This window comes from Atheta coriaria, unplaced genomic scaffold (genome assembly GCF_025399875.1).
Source record: "Atheta coriaria isolate IRGN ID8LTWV9N9 unplaced genomic scaffold, Caltech_Dcor_3.1 hic_scaffold_4_pilon, whole genome shotgun sequence".
Lineage (NCBI taxonomy): Eukaryota > Metazoa > Arthropoda > Insecta > Coleoptera > Staphylinidae > Dalotia > Dalotia coriaria.
This window is the reverse complement of record NW_027045446.1, coordinates 5,412,070-5,436,425: the sequence shown is the minus strand read 5'-3', so window position 1 is coordinate 5,436,425 and position 24,356 is coordinate 5,412,070. Positions and strand designations below refer to the sequence as shown.

General features: G+C 39.3%; 1 long non-coding RNA gene across 2 annotated transcripts; it reads left to right on the top strand.

Annotated features, from left to right (window-relative positions):
• The first annotated feature begins 12,604 nt into the window (after window positions 1–12,604).
• On the top strand, window positions 12,605–14,120 carry LOC135790383 (uncharacterized). Of its 2 annotated transcripts, none has more exons than XR_010547744.1 (3): window positions 12,605–12,752; window positions 13,422–13,459; window positions 13,800–14,120. It is a non-coding gene; the product is annotated as an uncharacterized lncRNA (long non-coding RNA). The 2 variants fall into 2 exon arrangements; XR_010547742.1 differs by having other exon boundaries at window positions 12,605–12,891.
• Window positions 14,121–24,356: the final 10,236 nt, after the last annotated feature.

Sequence of the window (24,356 nt, the reverse complement as noted above, 5' to 3'; positions counted from 1 at the left end):
GTGGAAAGACCAGTCGTTACGTTTGCCATGCAGGAGTGGAAACACTAAAAATAGGCTTCGTCTTCAATTCTGATGTGATTATCATTGGAGGACTGCATTCATGTCAAAAACGCACATCGGGGCGTCGCGAATTTGCTTCAGTGGAGCATTGTCAGGGCAGTGTTTTGTATGCTGCGTGAATTTCATGAAGATATACTTAATACACGTGTCTTCTTACTAATTCATGATAATTTCAATGCGCGTCGCGCAAGCCGAGCAGTTGTGGAACAAAGTATTGAAACTAGTTTTCAGTTTATGGTGGCGAACCAGTTGGTTGCACCCGACAACTAGTTTGTAATAACAGTCTGCCAAAGTAAAGAATGCAGAAATTGAAACCGTAAAAGCGAAATTGAATAATCCCAGAAATCACACAAAGCAAAAAATTTGTATTACCTACATTGTTTGCTTTGATATTTATGACTTGACTTCTGTTTGCTAGTCCTCTAACCCAGTGACTTCTATTTTTTGGAAACAGAAAAAAAATCCAATGTAGTCTGCAAGTGTAATAAAATAAATTTACAATTTTTGCTTTCTGCGTCTCTGTTCCCCTCAATTGTTTTTTTCGTTTATGAAATTTTCCTTGAAATGAAATCAACGGAATCGGTAGCACACTTTCCGCATTCTTGTGGTCTAACTCTGGTAGCAATTTTACAATTCTGAGTTGCTCACAACTTTACAGTTCAACAGTCCAACGTTTCAACCCTCCATTGTTGCTGAAATTTATTATGGCACAACTGGTGCACTTATACCCTTCAAGACTTGGCGTTATTGTTGTTGTGGCGTAATAAAAATAAAAATTTCTGCTGTTATTTTTTCAGCTTTCCAATTTATTGGAGTTATAATTCTGCAGAGGAAATACCTACAGGTGACCACACTCGGCACACGACATTTTCTTTTACAACTTTTAGCAACTCTCATTACGCACAATAAACGCCATCGCATCAATACATTTATGACATATTGGTACCTATAAACAGTAAAAGAGGACAATGTGATTTGTGAATTGAAAAACTCGGTTGGCACAATTATATCGGGTTCTAAGTAAACATTCATTATTCTCTGCTTTGGGGAATGTTGACGTAGTCTATCTAGTCTTGTAAAAATATACTTTGACAAATTCACAGCTACCTATTTCAATGCCTATTTAAATGAAGACGTTCACAACTGAAATAACAAAACCCATTTCTATTCAGACAGTAAGTACATGTCCCAATTTTAGTTCGTAGAAACACTAAAACCATCAATGTTCTTTTGTGTAAAAATTTGAGCGATAATAATAATGTACATAATGATTTCATATCGGAAAATTTGACTGAAGTACAAAAAGGTTCAAAGAATAAATACCTCCAAAGTTTATTTATTTTGTGCCCTTGTTCGTATCCGTATTTAGTGACGAATTCTCCTCGAAGCGTCCTTTGGATGTCCTATTAATCATCTTCAAACGAAACTGAAACAAATTCTCAGGGTCTTTTTCCAAGAATTTTCGTTTAGTCAGCAGGGAAACGAAACTCATTACCAGATGAATAATTGAAAAAAGAATGGCCAAGGCAAGTATTGCATGACCAAAACGCCAAAGTAAGGCGAAAGTTAATACTCACTAAAAATAAAATAAAATGAACCGAAAAGTTATATATGGGGGAGTAGAGGGCGCATAGTTATAGGTCACTGACGCCTCGTATTGTCTCGTAATTCTTGTTTTTAAAGCGTATGCTTTTCGTGTAAAATAATACTTTACGCACTAAACATGTGAAAACTGAAGGGACTGTGAATCATTTAGCCCGACACGACCAACGCTAGTATTAGTTACGTATGAAAGCAGAGCTCACCGACATTTTATTACTGTATGTTCGACAAAGATTCTTTCGCAGAAAAAGATTTAATTGCATTCATGAATGACATATGTGAATGTTAGTTTAACGCACTGTAGAAGCTCATGCTAAGATGTCATTTGGAATTTTAATCAGAAAAAGTACAAATGAGCATGCAACGAACAGAAATCCGAATGCAAACGATGAAACACTCTGGCAGAGAGTTAAAATCGAAACAAAACGCACGACAAGCCCGAAGAAGGCAAATGATGCTAAGCTGGGTGTGTTCGGCAATCGTTGGACACATGTGCGACTTGCGAGGCGTAGAAATACGTATGCATCCAAGTTGGGTGTAAATATGATATCGTCGTTGCTTTGTTTGAGCAAAGAACGTATACAAACTAGATAATAAGCTTGAAACAAAAACCTGCGAGTTATAAACTCGTCGTTATGAGCAAATCGTAAAAAACTCGAGTCCCCACTGCTCAAGTCACGAGTCCGAAGCGAAAAAAGAGTTTAAAAAAAGCTATACCCAAAGGGCTATAACAACATAATACGCGTGTATAAATAAAATTAATACTCGAAAGGCACGAAAATACGTCGAGGATCGCGTTACGTTTGAGTGGTGGTGTCGGCGGCCTGCTTCGAAGGACGATACAGATGGAGAAACAGAGAGACCGCACTCGTCTCAATTATTAATCTGTCTTGAGAGTCGGCGAGTTGGCATAGTTGATGTCGGGGTATAGTGTCCACAAAGAAGGCTTTTGTTTTACCGAAATGAAGTTTTTTGCTCCGCAACACATGTTGTGCCAGGCATGAAGGCTGAAACGGGAGCTCATAACGGCCTCGAAAAAACTGTAATAATTTGAGTTAATATGATAGATGGCACTTTATTTCGAATTTTTTATTTAGCTACTTAGATTTATAAGCCACATCACACGCCTTCTAAGGTTTTTGATACTGCTGTTGATTTTTTTCAACCAAAGCATTACAATTTCCTTCTATGAGCATGTTTTTAGAGCAATAACATGAAGGGACGCAATATCATATACCGCTCAAATATTAAATATTGTAGCGAATGAAATTTTAGTAGGGTAGCATAACCCCAACCCAAAGTTTATTCAGTTTTTCCTTCATGTTATGAGGTTGTACACGCGCGTTTCATCGATTTCGTGATGTTGGATGTTGGAAACGTCTTCTCTTTTTTGCATGACGTTGTGGTAGCTACCAGCTACCTATTCAGCGTCTCACAGTTCGTACTGGTCGAGATCCTAGATCTAAATTTATGTTAATAGCACCCTAATAAAGATGTCACGGCCGCTTGCCCGAAATTGAACTAAATCCAAGAGTTATTGCTCTGGTACAGAATTGAAATTTTAAGCCAAATGCCGAAAACATATTATTTATAAGTCAGCCCAAAGACATCGGAAGAAGACCAAGTCGAAGGTGAGGATTCCGTAGAAAGGTCTATTGTATTGCCCAAGATTTCATTCGATCCCACCGGACACAAAATTATTACTGGAAGGTGAAAGGAATTCCCAATAGTTATAGTCGAAATTATGTTAGCTCCACGCTAATGACCATAAGCCCTTTGATTCATCATCGAAACGCTGACAAAGTAACTTTGTCCCATCGCGGGTCGAGTCCGTCCATTCAAAATACATAAAAGAATTTACCTACTAATAAAGCTAATAAATGAAGATTAGGCCGAGTGAGGCGTAGATTAGTTAAGTAGGAAGTAATATGTCCAATAAAAGCACGTTAATGACCGAGATGAAAATTCCTTTTTCCTTTCAGCCGGGCGCGCGCGTTCAGAAAGACATTTATTTATTTTGCATCACAATGAAAGCATTGAATAATGAACGAGTTAAGGAGCGCACTGCGCGACGACAGAGCTTTTATTCTCGCCCGCTGTAAGGACCCGCACTAATGAAACGAAATTCGGTGCTTACAACCTATTTAAGAGGGCTTTAGCATAAAATTTCGAAAACGCTCGCGGGTCAAGACGCGTCAAAATTAATTGAATTATTCACATTCGATGGCATGCGTGCTCACATCGGGAATACGAAACGGTAGAAGATTATAAAGCACGTCGGACCACATTAAGCGTGTAGTGTGCACCCATGTAAATTTTGATTTATAGTCACCTTCGAGTCGATTAAAGCACAACCCATCTTCAAGAACATATTCTTATTATGAGGTACACGTCATGGGATGTCCTGCGCCTAGTGTCCAAATTAAAAGTGTACCATGTGAGTATGTAGAGTACAAACCCAATATGATCAAATATTAGATTGGTTTAGATATGACCAGACCAGACCAGCGAAAACAAACAAAGTCTTTGCATTGACACATTTGATAAATTTATTGCTTCCACATGCAATGGGTTGGGTTGACACGTACAGATTTGAGTTAATTCACTTCACATCGGTGACATCGGATGGTACAGATATGAAGGTACTGGTTGGCATGGGTTTATTGAGGAACGTGGTTCGCATTCCAGCGGCATGGCACGGCGTGTGCATACATATTTTACATACATAATTGGTGCCCCCGTTTCAGATATTATTGTAATTAATGTATACCCATGGTAACGTAATCGAATGTTGTTACGAGGATTTATAATTAAGCGAATGAATATTAATTTCCTTCGAGCGTAGCGTGCCCGCCGCTCGGCTGCTCCGGAATGATATAAGAGGTTGGCGGCGGGACGGCAGGGCGGTGGCGGTATATCACGCGAATATCTAATTCTTGTCGGAAATGTTGGAAACATTGATTTCCTTTTCTTACACTCCACCAATCTCCAACAAACGGTTGGAAAATAAAAATCTAAAACATAATTCAATTTCGTTATGTTTTCCCATTTTTCACAACTTGCAAATTTTACATGTTTTAATACTGGGAGTGAATGATTACAATCAGTGACGTGCGTTAATTTATTTTTTGCGTTTTATTGGGTTTTTATTTTCATCCAGTGGTGGCATCAAAGGCCGAAAGCTGGTGCTATTTATGAGGCGCGTCGCGACCATCCCGTGTGGCACTTTCATGTCGGATCAACGCGGAATAGAAATAATCTTTACCGTCTTTTGTGGTCGCAGCGCAGTCGCGACTGGAACCACAGCAAAGCATTCCGAAATCGAACGCGACGTGCGCTGCCACAAAAGAGGCAGCAGACGAGACAACGCAACATTGAACAAGAACATTGAAAAGAATAAAATATTCCTAGACTTTGTTTCGTTCACAACGAACCACGACATCGTCGCGCCAAAGAAATGTGGCTAAATTTATACTTTACGATGCGGTTGCAGGGCAGCTATCTGGCTTTAACCGACAGGAAACAGTTGATGTTTTAATGTCATATTTCACGTCTTAATTCCAGACAAATTAGTGTCGAAGAGGGCAGAAATCATTTCCGAAAAACTGATTTTTATTCTAAAATTTGATTACAGTATAAGTATAAATTATAAACGTGTGACTGATCCGATTAGGGCTTATCCCTACTTGGTGATTTGACCCGCTCTTAAAAATATCTAATGCCCTAACGACCGATGAGCCCTTTGTCATCATCAGGTCACAACACGTTTTGTCTACAGCGCTGCCCCAGCCAGGATAAAGATTAAAAAACGGTTGGACCGAACGTGTGAAGCATGAGACCCACACACGGTCAAAAGCGACCCGAACGCGGAAGAATTAAAAACACCTCAAACCTTAAACGGGTCCGATAATGCCCATGCCTTCGGCAGCATTATGCGTTAATACCCGTCCGACGCTATCAATGCATTGTGGGACCATTGTAAGCGACGAACACGCGAACCGTTTTTTATACGAAAAAATCGTCCCACACGCATAAATCCTCGCGCGCCGCGGCGATGTAAAGATGGAATTGTCGGCCGACCCCACCCACGCGCAGTAATTCACGTTTTATTATAACGATTTTAAATTTAATTACCCTCCGCGTGCGCGGACAATACCCTCGTAGAAATAAACGGGTGAAAACTGGCTGGGCGGAAAATGTCTGGCCCGCGGTGAAATCCACTCGAGCGCTTTGTAAACCTCACAAAATAAACATATTTCTCAAAAATAATCAAAAAGATCATTCAGGAAATCATTAAAAATTTCTTTCTGGCTCCCTGTCTAAAGACTACCAAATATAAATTTATCTCCGGCAGTGTTATGATTGGTGTGTCTCGTGAATCATTAACAGAATTTATATTTGGGGCTGAGCACCTCTTTATCATAGACATTCCGGCTTCCAATTCAATACCAGGTTTTGCCTGCCATCACCAGACAGCAGCAAATAGATCCAGCAAGATTTAGCCGGAACGAGGTACATTGTGTCTGGAATAGCACAGCATTACTCAGTCTTATTGTCTGGCAGCGCGTATTACAGCCCATCGCATCGCGTCCGATTGCATTTATCCAGCGATTGAACCAGACTGCTGCGTTCGAATCCAACACGCACTCTAGGATTGTTACACAATTGCACATAATATGCACGTCTGCTCAATTTCGCGCGCTGGTGTCGCCCTGTCCGCGTCTATAAAATCCATTCAGGATCGGCAGTGTTTCGACGCTGGTTCCATCTCCATGCGGATTGCATGTGCCGAACACGACAATATTGCACCAGTGTGCATTTATCCTGCGTGAAATATCACATTTAATGCGTCATTTGTAACGCATTGAATAAATTCTAAAGCGAGAGGCAGTGCGGGCACAATGCGCGCCTGCGAGTCGCGAACCCATTTCCATTTCATCATCTCTACCGATTCACCAACGAAGAGCGACATAGCGCATAATTATGCCATGTTGCAGACTGGATGTATTTATAGTCCATATAGGTATATACCAATTGGATAGGACATGATGATGTTGATAAAGCAGTTGGTCGATAGGTGCTCGAAATGTGCATACTTGTACATAGAGGGTTAAAAAGATTTACCAGACACAATAAAACATTTAAAATAAAAATATTTATTTTTTAAAATCTAAAACCGCAGTTAGATTAAATCGTTAAATGATCGAATGCGATAAATAAGAAATTCGTGTGCATCGCAAACGAAGAGGGCGTAAAATTTCCCCTGAGTTAGCGTAAAGGCGCTAATAATAAATTACGAGCGATAAATAATTCCGCGACGGGTGTACGGCAAACCGAGTTTGGTCCCGGATACCACTACAAGTTGGCAGTCGGCTCATAGTCCCGGGTTTTCGGCGCCGCGTAAAAGAATGGAAAGCGAACGAGATGGCGTCTAGCGGGAATGGGCACCTAATTTTTCTTGGAGGCGGGAAGCGTCACACGGATTTATGTGTGGGTCTTCGAGCGGTGTCATTGTTATCCTACATTTGAAAGCTTTTAGTGTAATTGTTGCATATTTTAGTAGCACTCACGAAACCTCGAAACCTCAGCGTATGGAGCCTGTATGACCCGATTCCACTAGGACCCATCAGCTGGTGTCTTCCCAGTATGTTTAAGAAACTAAAAGTTTTCACCACGTAAACTCGTAAACTGGAAATTTTCTTCTGGTTTTGTTACTACTTGCATTATAGGCACTAGCTATCAGAGAGGTCGTTATAAAACTGAAGTTCATAGATTTATATGATTTATATATGAACAGGTCATTGAAATTTGGACTCACTTCAGTCTAACATCACTCACTCACTCACAGTTCCCAGTCATCTCTCAATTTGTTTTTTTCTTCAATTGCTTTGGCCCAATTCAATCTTTTATAATGGTATGCCGGTAGTCTTCGAGTCTGCTACTAACCAAACTGAAACTCAAAAGCACTCGATGCTTGTTTCAATCTTGAAGTGTCTTGAAGAGCATCCGAAGTAGCGTGGAGTATCTTTTGGTGGGTCTTTCACCAGATTGAAACACGCCGGCTCCCGTCTCGGCTCCCGAGGTGCGCGGCATTGAATAATACATTTCATAAAGGATTGAGCGCCGTGTGTGTGCGCAATGTGCATTGAGTCTGCACCCGAATGCGGCGCACAAATAATTCTATTCCAAGTGGGGCACGACCCAGCAAGGGGTCTTCCTATTTGTTTTTTAGACCTCAACCAACTCTCCCCGCTTCTATCAGAATAATAATTATTTATTTGCTCTGATATAGAAGATGATTAAATCTCCTTATTAAAAATTGTAATTATATACATATGGTTAAATCTAATATTGATTTAATTATTTCTATAAGATTAGCACTATTTGAGTGATAAAATTGTTTATTATTATTATTAAATATTTGCTTTGTGCTTGTTTGATTATTGTTTGTAACATCCTGTTGATTTGTAGCTGTGTCTCGATCTTCCTTCCACTTCACACACTAATTTAAACTTAATTAGTTTCATTATAATTTGAAACACACCAACATGGAATGGCTCGGAATGGAACGTGTGTTCCAAAACATACTTTCGTTTCCCATTCGGTCGAGTGCACTCCGTTTTCATTCAGCATTCGCTCAGGTAGCATCGTCCGAACATAATCACCCAAGGGGAAGGAAATGTGTTTCAACAGGTAACGAAAATGAATAAACCATAAAAGGGTTTCCCCTGCGCGCCGTCGAACAATGCGCGCCGACATAAAATCGACTTTTTATAATTCGATTCCTTATCTTCATCTTGAATTTATTTAATCACAAAAATAAATCAAGGTAGTGAGTGACGAAGTGGTTGATGCAGTAATGTTGAATATTTTTGTGGTGCAAATCATAAATTTAAATTATTTTGCTTTTCCACTAAAATAAAATCGGCTGGTGGCTGGATTTGAAATTTGCGAAACCGGAAGGTAATAAAGAGCGTTTGGAATTTTGGCACAAGCGGTCAACAGTCAAGGGTTTGGCGTACCGAAAGACCAAAACCATCGGAAAGGTCTTTTACGACAGGAAATCGTATTGTATCAAGAAGCATGGCGCTGCAAGCCAAAAAAGGCAAACGAAAAACTGTAGATATAAAACATATGAGATCCGATGGTGACCAATGTGGGTTTGCGTACATGTGGGCACTAGAGGAGTGGGATTGTCCGGATACCCTTCAAAGGAGGTTGTAAAACGCGTTTTATCAGGAATAATTTTTGTGAAAATAGGGTCGCCGCATTGCCACGAAACCATCACAACCACCAGCACGAGAATCGTCCGCATATAAATTACGCATATTCTTCTATTTTATCGCCATTGGTGCGGCGCACGCCAACACGTGCAATTTAATATCGCGACCGCGACGCACACTCGTCAACGTACTTAAAGATATTAAATTCTAAGCTCGCGTGCATCGCGCATGCATGGATTCCAGTTTTTAATGCGCGCGGATTAAGGCGCGGTGCGCACTCGTACAACTTGTTTGTATTTTTCATTCTCTACTCTCGCGCAATATAGAGCATTAACCGTTACAAAATCGACGAGTTTATGCATTACTCTTGTCTCCGCGCGTCCGCAGATTTGCTTCAGAAAGCAATGCGTGATTTTTGCACGCATTTCGCACATTGCCGCTTCGAATCCAATTTGCGTTATTTGCGTTTTCCGCAAGCCTTTTAAGGCACGACTTAAATCTGTTAAGCTCCATCCAAGGAAATGCAAACGCAAACGCACTTTGCACACTCGATCCTATATTATGCTTTGGGTTCACACAACAAATACTCGCATTTTTAACAATACAATACAATACGTTCCACGGAATTTGCAATCGCCCTGTATATTTATGCAAAGTTCTAGTACAAGTAAACGTTTGCATACGTAATGCGACGCACGCGAAGCTCCGGCACTTTTAGAACGAAAAAGTTGATCCTGTAGTTGAGGTCTGTCGGAGTAGTACTTTGAAAATGGTCACTTTTAAAAGCAGGAAACTGGTTATCTCAACTATTTATGCAAATCCGTTCGCTTTATCATCGACTAATAATACCGAAACGGCGCGTCTTTGCGCGTGCACAGCCGGGAATACTATATTTTATTTAATATTAATGCATTGCAAAGCGCGGTGCGTGCGAGGACACCAACGACCAGAACCAGCCAGCGCCCAGAGACCACGAGACCAGATACCAGAGAATGCGTTTCGTGTTTATCGCGGTTATTGTATTTCTTTATGTGCTGGAACTAACAAAAGCAAACACCATGAAGAACACCGACTGTTACATCGACCCACACACGTTTGCCAAGCATGTGTGCATCATTATTTATATAATCAACGTTGAAATTTGAGATTAATTAACGAAGATCCCAGGCACTCTCTGTATCGCAGCTATGAAATTGAATATTAGCGTTTTCATTTTGACTCTGGGCATCAAGATTGCTTATTTGGGTCTGACTCAAAATATAGTCGGTGGTTCAATACAGAATTGTTTCTCAATTAAGAAAACAAAGAAAAGTGTGTGGGAGTTCAGAAATATATTAAACACTGGTTGAATATTTCTGTTTTTTGTTGTAAATTTTCTGAAGTAGCAACCTTGTTGAGGCAAATGTAGATTTATGTTTTGGTTGGTAGCTCTTATTGCCCGAGGGCATGGTCATTGGATCCAATATAAAGTCTAAAATATAAAAATTTATCTCTCGTTGGTAGAGTCATAATCGATATGTGAAAAATAATTGGTACACATGAGAGGCGGACACAGAATATCGTAGTTTGACCCTTCGAACAAGTTCTAATCTAGTCCTTTCCTCATAAATCATATTCCTATGTGATTTGGATTAAAACAAAGAAAAAAGACAAAAATATTAAAATAAAAAATATTTATTTTATTCTCTAATAATTGTAATATATAGAAAGCAAACTTATGTTGTTTGGAGTTATTAATCTACGTGAAACAAGCCAAAGAACCGGAACAACGTACCTTGAAACAATAATTTTGTTGGTTTATCCTTTTATCGACAAGATTTAATAATAATAGTTATCCGCAGCACTCGCTTAACCGCACCGCCGCCGCAAAATAATACTTTGTCGATGAAATGATTCGAATAAAATGAGAAAATTGCGTTTTACGTTGCGCACTTGCCCAATACCAAACAAAAGCCTACATTTTCAACTTAAACTTTTGCAACACCAAACAAAAATTAATTATTTAGTTATATACAGAATATTATACTGTATAATATACGTGAAACACGTTTAGAAGCGAATTAAAGTTGAAGGCGTAAACAATGTGTTTGCACAAGCAGTGAAGCACAATATACGAGCAAACTAGAGCATATTTGCGGCGTAGATGTGCGGATAGGACGTGTGCCAAAAGCGGACGATCGTAATTGAATCTAATATAACCCAATATAGCCTAACAGAGTTGACACAAACTGGTTTAATATGTCGGAGCGCATCCACAACCTGCAACAATACATTGCTACTGGTTGTATCTTCCTCTAGTCAAATAATGATAATGAGGCAAAATACTATAGGTTCGAAGTGACAATATTGATACAAGTGAATTATAATTATCGGCAAATAATATATTTACTCACAATAAATTAATAAAAGTACTAAAAATAATGTATATGATAAAAACTGTTCCAGTTTTAGAAATAAGTATAAAAAGCAATTCCAATGACAATTACTAGAAATAGAACAGCTATCAACCGGAAATGATAAAATATTAAACAACACCTGACGAATGTTCTTCGATACTATATACTCTCATGACTAGTCCGGGTCCCACCTTCCTAATGATATAATTTAGTGAACCATATTTAAATGAAAGCATACGTATGACTGTAAACGCATTGAATCGACATAATATCAATAAATAAACAACATTAGCGTATTCGCTTCATTAATCGCAAATAAATGCGTGCGTCTCGATTGTTTGCGCGTCTCGTCAACGCGGGCGTAATTAACTAAAACAATGCACAAGATGGCTAAATATTGATCATTAATGACAACATGAAGCAATGACAGGATAAGTAAAATGCATGTATACTGCAATTATCTGTTAGCATTGCATGGTACTGGTATTAGTATGGTATTAGTTTCGCAAGCTTTAATCTTCTGCAATAATTTAAATATAAGATTTCAGTATTGTCTTCATTTCATTTCACAATTTCTCACATGTATAAATTATCACATTTACCTCTGAATGACACATACTACTTCTTTGTGTTGTGTTGGTACATATTGTTGAGTCTAGTAATTCATTGTGCTAAGTATATGGACGTTATGGTTGTACCATGGCTTCTGACTTTGTGCATGTCAAAAGTCAAGTTCAATGTTGCAGAAATTTATAATTGGCTTGCAATTGCAGCGAGTAAGAAAACTATGTATGTGCTGTTGAGATTTGTGTGGTTATTATAAGCATACACTTTTGTATACTGCATGCATTGTTATCCCGTGCTATTGTATTGGCGGTGAGAGTAAGCATGTGAGTTGAAATCGCCTAATGAAAATGTCTTGATTGGAGGCATTCGACCGTTCGACTCCAAAAGAACTCACATCAGTCAAACCCGGCTTTTAAATGATGCGCAATAATCAACACTTAAAAGATTTATACCAAGTAGTAGTTTCTGACCATACGAAGTGTTATTTTGTGTAGAAATTACTGTTCAAGTGCTTTAATGTTTCGTGATTGAAACACTTTGTGTGTGTTTGAATGGCCCTTATTGAAAGCGCGTTGTAAACCATATAAACGCTTCCATATAGCGATATTGTTGTCGGGCGTTTTTAAAAAGCGTTTTAAATTGAAAAAAGGTACCGCTCAGGCGGCGGTCAATTACGTATCGGGCGACACGATGCGCTCAGCGCGTTATAAAAACCGTGAGTCGCATGCGCTCAAAGCTCGCACTCGAAACGCGAAAGCGAATCGGTAAAAAGCCACGCAGCGCGGCATGCGCGTGGAAAAAGTCATGAAAACGAATTGAATTTAATGCGAATTTAAAGACGCGGAAGCACCTACCTATCATTGAGTTTCGAGCGCAGAAAACAACCTACGTCGTCGGCCATCAGGTGCGGCGGCAGGATGACAAAAATATTTTTTATCGCTTTCATTACGAACGCGACCACGCCGGCGGAGCATTGAATTTTTTGTTTAATAATCGAGTGTGTAATGGTACTTAACGCAATGCAACGTGTGCAGTCGTGCCGCGTAAGTGAATCAAAAGCGCTGAAAGAAACGAAACCTGTTAGGCCGTTCGAAATTAAATGAATTGTTAGTGGGCATATGGTGCGCGCGCGATAAAAAGCGCGATTTTTAATAACCACAAAAAGCTGCTTTCGAAATCGTGTCTATTGTGTCCACGGTACGACGTGATCGGTTTGCGCATCATGCAAGCCGTCGCGCAGATTGTGTGAAAAATGTATTTATCGTAAATAATGCTTGATGGAGTAATATTTTTATGCGAGCGGCGATTAAACGCGCATTATGCGCGCATGTGGCGCTGATAGGAGTGCATAAAATATTTCACGCCGCGAAAATTTCGTACTCAACATGCACGGCTTCATAAAAATGCAACGCGCGCACTGTAATAATGCGTATCGATATGCAGAATTTTTAATGCGAAAATATCCAAGTTGCCGGAATGGTCACGCACGTTGTTACGATCGATTTATTAATTGAATTTACAATATTTTTTAAAGCAACCATTAAAAAGTAAATATTTTTTTTGTTTGTTTCAGGTGAGTGTGAATATCCTTTTACTGCTTTAAAAACATCTGTAAGTATTTTAACAAATAATTTACTTTCATTTAACAAAAATACTTGACAAAGTAATTTTTTGAAAGTGGATTTTGATTTGTAAAAAAGAAATTCACTTTGTAACGATGTAAAAACGAAAAATTGTTTGTGAAGTTGACGTTTACACCCGCGAATGCACTTTCTCGTTTCCATTGTCTCTTTTGGCGTATATAAAGCTTCGTTATTCAAAGTATTGTGCACTCAATTAAGTTCATCCCGACGCCATCGCCGTGCCAGTGCATATTCATTATTCAAACCAGCAGTTCGTTCGGCATACGGTCGTTTAGCACGCGTATTTATTATTTTCGTATAAATTCCAGGCGCCGGAAAAGCGCATGCAGCAAGTGCACATTACTAGCGGGATTTATAAGGAGTGAAGAACTATGGTCCATGGGCGAGCCAAGCGAGCAATAAATGAGTGAATTAGCGCAAAAAGTGCACCGGATGCGAGCTTTCCAGTTTGCTTCCAGACTTTACTGAACAAGTGCGCCAATGAGTGGACTAATTTGAGAGCATTAATTAAAAGTTTCGCATTCTCTTCGCGAGCACTAGTAATTAATCTATTGCGCCGCCATCGCTGGTTGCTATATTGCGTCGATTGTGTAATAAATATGGGAATGCAAAAATAGTGAAACTGTAAATTAAAAACAAGAAAACGAGAACAAAATGGAAATAAATTGCTGATTGCGCGTGATAAATGCGGTGATATTTATTATTTTCATAAAACAAAGAAATATCAATTGAAAATTATAGTGCTTCGTGCTCGCATGTGCCGTAATAAAGTGCAAAAAGTTATTATGCAAAAAGCGACGCTGAAATGGTAGAATAATAATAGTAAAAATAGCGAAATAAAAGAAAGACGGTTGATTGGTGAAGCACGCGTTGGTGAAAATGTGAAGCTCATTATACATAATTTGTTTCCGTAGAAAACCCACTTTTTCTTCAAACAGACAAAGAGCGGATAATATTCTTCCCTCTTTTAACCACAATAGAAAAAAGGAATACGCACTCACTCCTCACACCACACACAAACACACAGTGGGATAATGTGTGTTGTTTGTCTGGTGAATGTTGTGGCGTGCGCATATTTCACGTTTTAACAATGTTTTGTATACTTTTAACACATCGCATAATGTGTCGCACTCTGCCGCGCGCACTATTTACATATCGTGCATTGAATTACGCGTAAACACACAATGCAACGAAAAGCGGTGTGCGGCGATGTATTCATCGGGGCTTTACCATGTCGCCAACGGTAAGCACTCTTCGTGCACGAGTGGTAAAAAGAGGCGAAACGTAGTGTTACACATGCGACTCAAGTGAAAAGTGCGAACGTTGACACGCATCCATTGTTAGCGCAAAATACGAAACTATTTTGTGAAACTCGTAAAGCAAGAACTCCTTATAGTACTTTATGCGCACTAATTTAAAATTTGTTCAAATGTTATGAAACAGAACGTGACATGGTGGAGGCGCTTAAGTTACAAATCAAACCATTCAATTTATTTTAATATTTAGTTGTGCATACATGATTTTTGGAGTGGATATGTGTGGGTGAGTGTTTGGTTGTGAATTTCGGTCCTCCCAAATGTAATAAATAATTTCTCACACGTCCCACGCGCCGTGAATAAAACATTCTTGTTGTTAGTTCTTGAATTTTACGTGTTTTGTGTATTTTCCCATTTTTCATTCATTTTGCATCCCATTTCATCATGATGTAGGTAAACAAACTCACGTCCGAACTATGAAAAACTTTTTTAACGACTTTATCGTCGAATATTTTCAGTTCCAGAAATTTCCGTTCGAGTTTCAGTTCATTTTTATGATTGAAACTTATGGGAAATATTAATTTTCGCGTGGGTGAAAATATTACGCTGTGCAATTAAAGTAATTTGTGTGTTTATAACGCGCATTAAGTTAATTACCGATTTTTGCTTTGAGCACCAGGAAATAATAAAGTGTGCTGAACACGTGGTCACGTAGCACAATGGCATAAAGTTCTATTATCGCCGGTGACGATACGATCTGGTTTTTGTTCGCTTTATGCATTAATTCTATTTGTTTGCTAGGTGGATTCGCTCGCGTTTCGGCCCGCTCATAATTTCAGTTTTGTAACGGTTTTGAAATATAAAAATAATTAACAAACAATAGAACGGAAGCACACAGCACGAATCCGAACAAAACACGGCACACATCACAACTTCAAACAGTTTTAACTTTTAAACAATTTAAAACCACATTGTTTATATTATCCTGATTATGATTTAGTAAAGTAAACTATCAGATCCTAAATTGGTAGTAGTCTACAAGTAGGCTAAACGTCTTAATTAGGTTGTGCGTGATCTGTGATCAAAAGTTCCGCGTTCAGCTTGAAGCATCACTTCGGGGTTCAAGCCGATGTTGTCCGGGTCAATTTCTGGTTACTTGGTTACTGTTGCATCTGCGCGAAGCCGATCTTCCAGCTTCAGGAAGGCACGAAATGAAAAAAGTTTTGGCATAAAGTGGGCTTAATTTAATCCGACCGGGTCTTGCGTTCAGGGCGGTCGTTATTCAAAGATGTAATCCACAAATCCACTCGAATGGACATCCAGGAAGCCTTAGACAAGTTTGGAATTGAGAACGGGTGAAGATGAGAGAGGTCACTAAGAAGGGTCCAAAATACGGTAAGCCAAAATTGATCGAGAAGCGTCAAAAAAACATCAATGCAGAATTTACGATTCAATTTGGATTCTTTTGCAATTTTGACCTAGAAATTTCAATGTTAATAACGTTAGTTGTGCCGTGATAAAAGAGCATAGTTATACGCTTGAATATATTTGGGGTCATATTTTGCTTGTGGATAGGTTTAAGTGAAGGTGTCCGAAGATCGATCTTCGAAATCAATCAGGCATGTAGGCGGGCGCTCTCCGCAACGCACGCCGAGCGTTTCGGATTATAATCTCTTATAAATAGAAACCTAATTATAGATTGCAGGAGGAAAAGGAGATGATATCACGACATGAACCGTTATTGATATACGCGCACTCCGACCAGCAACTCATACGGAACAGCACACCACAGCATCAAGTTGTATTGAGTTCAAAAGCACGTTATAGATTCGTACGCAACGAAATTATTAAACGCTGCAATATATTTTAATTCACTGCAGCGTGGAATGGAGGCCGCGATGATGATTTTCAATGTTAACGTTAATTTCGACGAGATTGCCTCTCGCAGTCTGATATGTTTGTGTTGCCCAAGAGTTGTGAGCAACAGTTCAGCACAATGCTACGGATAAACGCCCGCCTCGACCGGAATTATCGAATTACGAAATCGATTGCCGGATTGGCCATCGCGTCGCCTCGTGTTTACAAATAATACAAAACACTTCGATCGATATAATTGATATGCCACACGCGTCGGAGACATAATGAAGACATTTAAGCCAATACATTTTCAAACATATCAAATGTTTTCAATCAATTGTTAATAAGACCACGAAAATCTAGCGCAGAATGAACAATTGATGACCGCGTATAATTCTGGTTCAATTTCTAACATAAGAATAAAATTGTCACTAAGTATATTCCTTCGTAATCCAATTGGGTTTATCGAGGGCTGATATGGAAGGTTAAATGCAGCCTGAAATACTTTGTTACGTCGGCTGGCATTAAATCGATCCGGCGTGCCGATAAAACACGCTTTTATTGGAAAAACGCGACGACGGCGGCGCCTCGACGCACATCCAGGTATAAAAATACCCCAAAGCGATGAAAAATAAATAAAAGCTTACTTGTCTAATTTTAGATGTATCGCCTTTAGGTGCCCGAGCGTTTTGCAGAGTTCGTACAATTGTTTCGTAAAAATCAATAATTCCATTATAGATTTTAAATGTTTAAAAATATTCGTGTTTCCTTATGGTTTACAAGTGCAAGAAACTTGCCTTATGTTTTCACGATGGTGAGACTAGTTGAAAATTGCGGAAATCAATTGTGTCGCGTCATTGAGCACTCGAATAAATTGCATAATTCGCAATTGGTCGTCGCACGCTTCCCGGCCTCGTTCCGGTATTAAATAAACCGAATAAACACCGATTCGTTTCATTTCCGTCTGCAGCGCGGCGTGTTTTATTATGCGATTTTGTTCATTTTATTTGATTTTATTCCGCTGCGCTTCGCGTTTGCAGCACGAATATTCGACTCGTGTTAACGCGTTTACGTGAGTTTTCAGCTAGTTTGGCGCATTTTATTCATTCCACGTAGGTGGATACGAAATGCAGGAAATGCAAGATGAAGGATGCGCGCCGCTTCGCAGTGTTTTCCAGTTTGACAAAACCGGAGAGTTTTTGAGTTTGCGAGTTTTGCGAGTTATAATGTTTAATTGTTTATCATGTCAGTTCACGTGTAATTACCTCACGCGCCACAGCAAAGTTTATGTCAAAATTGTGAAAATGTTATTTAATTTAAAAGTTTTTTCCACTCCGGCTGCGTGCTGGATGAATGAATAACTTTTCGTAATGACATTGCAGGTTTGTGTTTGGGTGTTTTAAGCTTGTTTTCGGGTTGGTTGATCACTGGCGCAAAGTTAGCAAAAGTTGAGTTTTTTTCGGCGTGAATGTAAAGGATACGTTCTTGAACTTGCATCCTTTGACGTCTGCACGTCGGCGATTCAGAACTTTTCCGGCGAAACTAAAAATCCTTATTAAGCCTTTAACCAGCTAAAACTAGACAACTACGGAACGTTAGATTTAAAAATATTTTATATTCAGAATAAAACTAGGAACTCTTTTACTTCGAACGATTTAAGTTGAAGTTGTAAAAGTTTGAAGTTTGTTTTAATTTTTTTTATTCAACTCCTCTCTGCTTGATTTTTTATTAGTGTGCTTATAGTGCACTGCACATTTTCGTGTGGTAGTTAACGATCGGAAATCTTCCAAGTAAAAAGTTTGCACCCCCTGGCGATAGCGCGAAGGCGGCTGTGGCGGCGGCAGCGCGTTTATAACACCCACCTTATTGTCACTTTCGCGCCGGCGAACATAAATCCGCAGCTTTAAACGCTTTTAGTGCGCTTGTACGTCGATGAGAAATAAAATACGATAAATTCCATCATTGCAAATCGTTTATTGCTTTAGAAAAAAGCGTAAACAGAAAACTACAGAAATCCACAAGTTTTATTACATCAACAAATATAATGAAAACTGATCAAATCTGTTTTTGTTTTAGTAATTCCCACCGTGAAAGAGAGTCATTAGTTTGAACTAGATTTTTGTTTCAACACATTTCTTTCAAAAAGACTATTTGTCACCTCGCGTGATTCATTCGATTCATATTTTCACCGAAATCGCCGTTATGTTTCATTCCATTCTTTTATTCCTTTATTCTTCTATGGTGTCTTCGTAGAATCTATAAAATACAGTTTGTTGTCACTTAAAATGCGCGTATCATACCTACATTCGTAGGTATTGTGGTTTGAAGGTGTCTGAAACGTGCGGCCACGTGTAGGCAGCTATCGATTTTCTCGTTTCGCCGCGTGTTTTGGTCTTTGTTTTCGTGGCGCGTTTTAGGAACAACTTGTGAGTTTCGCTGCATGCAAACGCACGAGCGACTGATGAAACCGTGTCGAAATGGGATCACGTCACAGACATTTATTCAGTGTTTTAGCATTCTTTCCGCGCCTAGCTGAACGAAACAAAAGGTTAACCAACAAATCCACACATTTTATTTCGTCAATCACTGAATACCTACCAAAATAATTCCTCGATAATATGAATTGTGTTTATATTGATACAATTGTATTGTTTAATCCGTTGAGCTGGTTGGAATTTTCCCCCTATTTCTTTTATGGCATTTGACCAGAAATCTCTAAACCGCTTTGCAATCAAAGAGCGCAAAGCACGAAAGGGTTGCGCGTAATGCATTGAGCATTGGGGTTTGGTGGGTTTTATTCTCGCGCCAGGACACAAAGAAACCCCAGTCGGCGAAAGGGCATGAGGAAGCGGAAGTGCACATGCTCGGGCGGCCATCGCCGCCGCGCGCCCTCTCGATAATGGCCTCCAATCTGTTTCCGAAACAGTGCAACCAATTATACAAGTTTTAACTAGCGCGCACGCCGCCGTCCGCTATAAATTCATGGAATTATCCTTTGAAGTGCCAAAGGGATTACGCGTGGCTTTTCTTCTTTTGCAACGTCGTGATTTCTCTCATGCGTGAATACACTCTCGGGACCTCAGACTGAAACCTCAAAGCTTTAAAGTCACTAGCATTTGAATTTTTACACTTTACATTTGATTACGAGTATTTAACATTATAATAACATCAATAAAACTAAATTTACTATGTCTTCTTTTAATATAAAGTAGAGACTCGTGTTTCTGTTCTTTTCACTCCATGGAAGAGTTATCTCATTGTGTTATGAAGTAATACCCACATATAAAAATATTTCAGTATTGTTCTCGGTTGTTTGGCATCATCCTCAACGCAACGAAACAAAAAAGCAACGAAAGAGTTGGAGCGAGGTATTGTTTCATTATAATTACAGGTTCACACATGTCGAGGTACTAATTTTACAAGACCTATTGACCCAAAAGCCTCGCAATCGTCAACTTGCACCACAACACGTCGTGGCATAAATTTATAGAGGGATTATAGCCACGCATAAATTTATTACATTTTTTTAGTTGTGGGAGAATATGTTGAAATCGAGCCCGAAAAAAACAATGCAACATTTTGGAGTGTTGAAACACTTGGTGTACATCCTAATGTTTACTAAACTCAATATAATGTTAAAGTACCTACTTGCTTGTAGAATAATCGTAGGAGTGAGAATATTTCTCATTCATCGATTCAAATTCATTCATAAAGATAAGATCCCTTAGGCCTGGCCAAACTTGAGACCAAATTTTGTTTACAGAATTCATTATAATTAGACGTGCTTAAAAGAGTTGTATACATTGTAGGCGTTCTTACCAACCATGAAAAAGCGTGCTACTCGAGCAAAGAGTATTGATTTCCGCATGCAACATCGGCTGCTTGCTTGCGCAGGCTGGCGGCGGCGATGGTGGCGGTTTGTTTAGTTTTACCTTTACTTTTACATCACGCTCACGTGCGCACATTCCCCGAGCCTTGCTCTTGCGTTTCGGCAGTGTGACGGTGTGGTCGTATGCTTGCGGCTTCCAGTCTTTCCACCTTGCCGCCACCACCGCGTTGGTTTCGGCGTCCCCGTTCATTACCAGCGGTGGCGCCGCGTGCGCAGGCGAAATATAAATATTTCTGCCACCCCCGACCGCAAAAAGACCATAAAAGAAACATGACGTCCGACGGGAGCGAGCAGGCGCGCGAAGAAAAACGTAATCTGAGCCTCGGGTTTGCTTTCTCATCCGGGAAAATGAAAAAAAAATCATAACCGCTACTTGGATGAGCCAAGTAAAGTGCTAAGTTATACTGGTTGTAGCGTAAAATTAGTGTCGTAAAGTAGTTGAAATGAAAAAATTTACATAATTAAACATTATCTACAAGATTTTATTAAAGTATAATTTTTTTAAATGTTGGAAAAGTATTTCTTACAAGCCAAATTCAATTACCTACAATAAATTTAAATCTAAATTATTTCAAATTTTACCATTTTACGTACTTTTAAGATTATTTATAGCTTTAACATTGTGTAGTATTTTTTGATCTTGTTGGTTTCCTGTTTTTGTAAGGTTTGTTAATACTTTATGAAAATATGATTGGTGGAGCTGCTCTAAACCCTGCGATTGCGATAAGCGCCTACTCGCTATATGTATACGCTTATGTACACAGCCCGCCCCCTTCGGACGATATCAACTCCACCTGCCCGCGCTAATGTCGCCGACATTAACGACAATTACCGTATGCACATACGGGCATGTATATTGCGTTTGCTCATTGTGTACTGTGCCCGTAAACGTCACGATCGTGAATGAACCCTATCGATTAGAGGTCTGACGAGCTCATTAACATCCGTAATTCTTCACGTCTCCGGACTTCAACAATCAAACATTTTAGTTTATATTTTAAATATAATGGTAAATAAAATGATTTTGGATTCGTAGAAAATTAATTTATAAAAGACATAAATAAACCAGATAGGAGAACAAAAAAAAATCCGGAAAATTAATATAAAACGCAAATAAATCTCGCAATCAAGCGTTTTAATCAATATTAAAAGGGGTCGGAGACTCAGAGTTTACTGCAAGCATACTGTGTCGAGGCACGTTGCTATATTTTTATCCGGGTCGGCGTGGCAAGCACCGTCCGAAGATTTATGGAAGTTAAATTTTCATCCTCCTTCTTTTTATGTTTTTAACCCGCGTTTTAGGTTTTAACTAAGCGAGTAACAAGTGTATGTACCTGCACGGTAATAAATGAACCAACACCATCTAGCATGACTATGTGCGCTTACAAAGCACCAGAACTCGTTAGCTATGAATAAATTTTAAAATAATGAGAGCCCACCGACTCAAGGTTCTCCGGTGGCGCGACTACCGGCAATCTGCGGCGTGGTCCATCTTCAAGGACTGGTGGTTCAACTAGTGGTTATTATTTTGATGTGCGCACTATTATAGTAATAGACGCTGAAGAGCGAGTCTATGAATGAACACTGCGTTGAATTATGATTGGATTTTTTTCGAAGATTTTGGTAGTCCGAGAGCAATTTGAAAAATTATTGGGGCCATGGAGTCGATTTATAATTTGGACGCTTCCAGTTTTCGCCTTCGTCGAATTGTTAATGTGATCGATTATTACTAATTAAGCCATAAACAAGTCAATGACTCTAAATGCCAGGTATAGAAAAAAATCGTTTTGCAATAAATGTTTAGTAATTATTTATGTTTGGAATAAATGTTTGTATCCACCAACAATGTTGTTTACAAATAACATGAATAATATCACATTTCCAAGCGCTGATTGAGTTAATTTGATGATAATGACATAATTTATTTCTCTATTTGCGTTCAATATTGACCAGTTGGATTCATAACCAATTCAACGACTCGTATCATGAGATGATGATTAAAAGCTGCTAATTATAACAACATAATTAAAGCGTTTCCATCACGCTGCTACTTTGGTAACATGGGAATATCATACAAAACTACAAATTGTGTTGATGTCGATTCGATTCGATTCAAATTTCGTGTCTCCTCGCGGCTCGTTGTAGTTTGTGGTGACTTGTTATCATTTATTTATTACCATTCGAAATGTCATCCTTTCTAACGCGGCGCAAATGCACTGGCAGTCGCAATGATCTCTTCATCTGGTTTATCTCCTTCCAGAGCTAAGAGCATTGTAATAATTCACGTTCGTGTCAGACGAAATGCACAGTCGTACATTTACATTTGTTTATTTATTGTAATTTATGTAATTTAATTGATTTTTTCGTTCCGATTCGTTTCGTGCGCGACCCATGACTTGATTGCTCTGAGGCCACAATGCTTGGGCTGGTCGACAAAAACAGATGCGTTATTATTACGAGTAACGAGCTGGCGGGGCAGGAAAAAACAGCCCGCGGCCGTTGAGCAATAATAAATTTGTCTTTTCGAATGTTTTACATCTCTCGCGGTCGGCGAGGAGATGGCACCGAAGTGGCTGGCTGCCCCGCAGTTGATAAACCGTACGACCGCAATAATTTCTTATCTCCTCGGCATTATTTATGCCTCCTCGCGAGCGTTATCTTTAATTCATAGCCGAGTGCGGAAGACGTCTTGCACTGCGTGCGTGCAACGAGGATGACCGCTCATAATCGCATCGATTTTATTTCCACTTGGAGTGCATACAAAGACATTCAGATGTCTTGCAGCATGTAAAAGGACTTGGGACCAATTTTTAAGTTATGCTCTTATTGATCCATCAACCGTAACGATTCTAATTAAAGCACGCATAATGAATGTATACAATTCATTTTTTTAATGTTTGCTTTGATATTACAAATAACCAAAGCGCCGGCTTCGGCGCGCCGCAACTTCTTGTATCTAATGCGATGTCATTTGTTATATCTAAATTGGTTTGTGTTGCTTCTAGTGTAAATGGGCGATAACGCTTTTAAAGAAAGTTTTTATACGTTTCGTGTCGGTTTTCCGCTTGGGAGAAACCCAAATGGATCAATTTAAATTGATATCATTTTATACGTAATCCATTAAAATATTTTAGATCTTGATGGCGGTGGAACCGGTAGAAGAAACGAATAGATTTCCCTTTATGTGCAAGAATTAAAAATTGGGATTATGTGCATGTCAAAGTTGGCACAGAACAAGAATTAAAATAATTACAATCTCCCTACACAATAATTTTGTAATTCATTTGGTCGGTTATTGCTAAACATATTTATCGGAACTCCCGGTACCTTGCATGCCGATCACCATCATCTGCTTTCACATGCCGCCAATTAGGCAAACGCATATTTATATAATTACGAAAACAACGTCCAAATAGAATGTTAAACACTAAGGTTAAGTCGACATGCAGCCGAATGAACAACGCACTCTCAATGCACCTTAGCAGGCCAAGTCCAAGTCAAACATGGTCTTCCAGCTGTAGCTAGAATTTCATTTGCTTCTTGATCTTCTCTTTCCTACTCAGAGGATTACCGCCACGTGACGGGCCCGCTTAACGTAATAATGCATACGGTCACGTTGCCCAGCAGGAGGACGCCAGAACGGACGGATGCAGGGCTGTCATTTCGGTCATGTGTGGTGCTCCTACTACTCGCGTGCGATTGCAACGTGCTGAAGAAAATCGAAACCAGTTTGAATGCGACGCCGGTGATGAGGCCGCGAGTGCGTTTCATGACTACATGCCTCAAATGACGCTCGTGAATGCTAAATGCCCGCGAGAGATGAATTAAAATTTAATTTTTCTGGCGGCCATTTTACTCTTCAA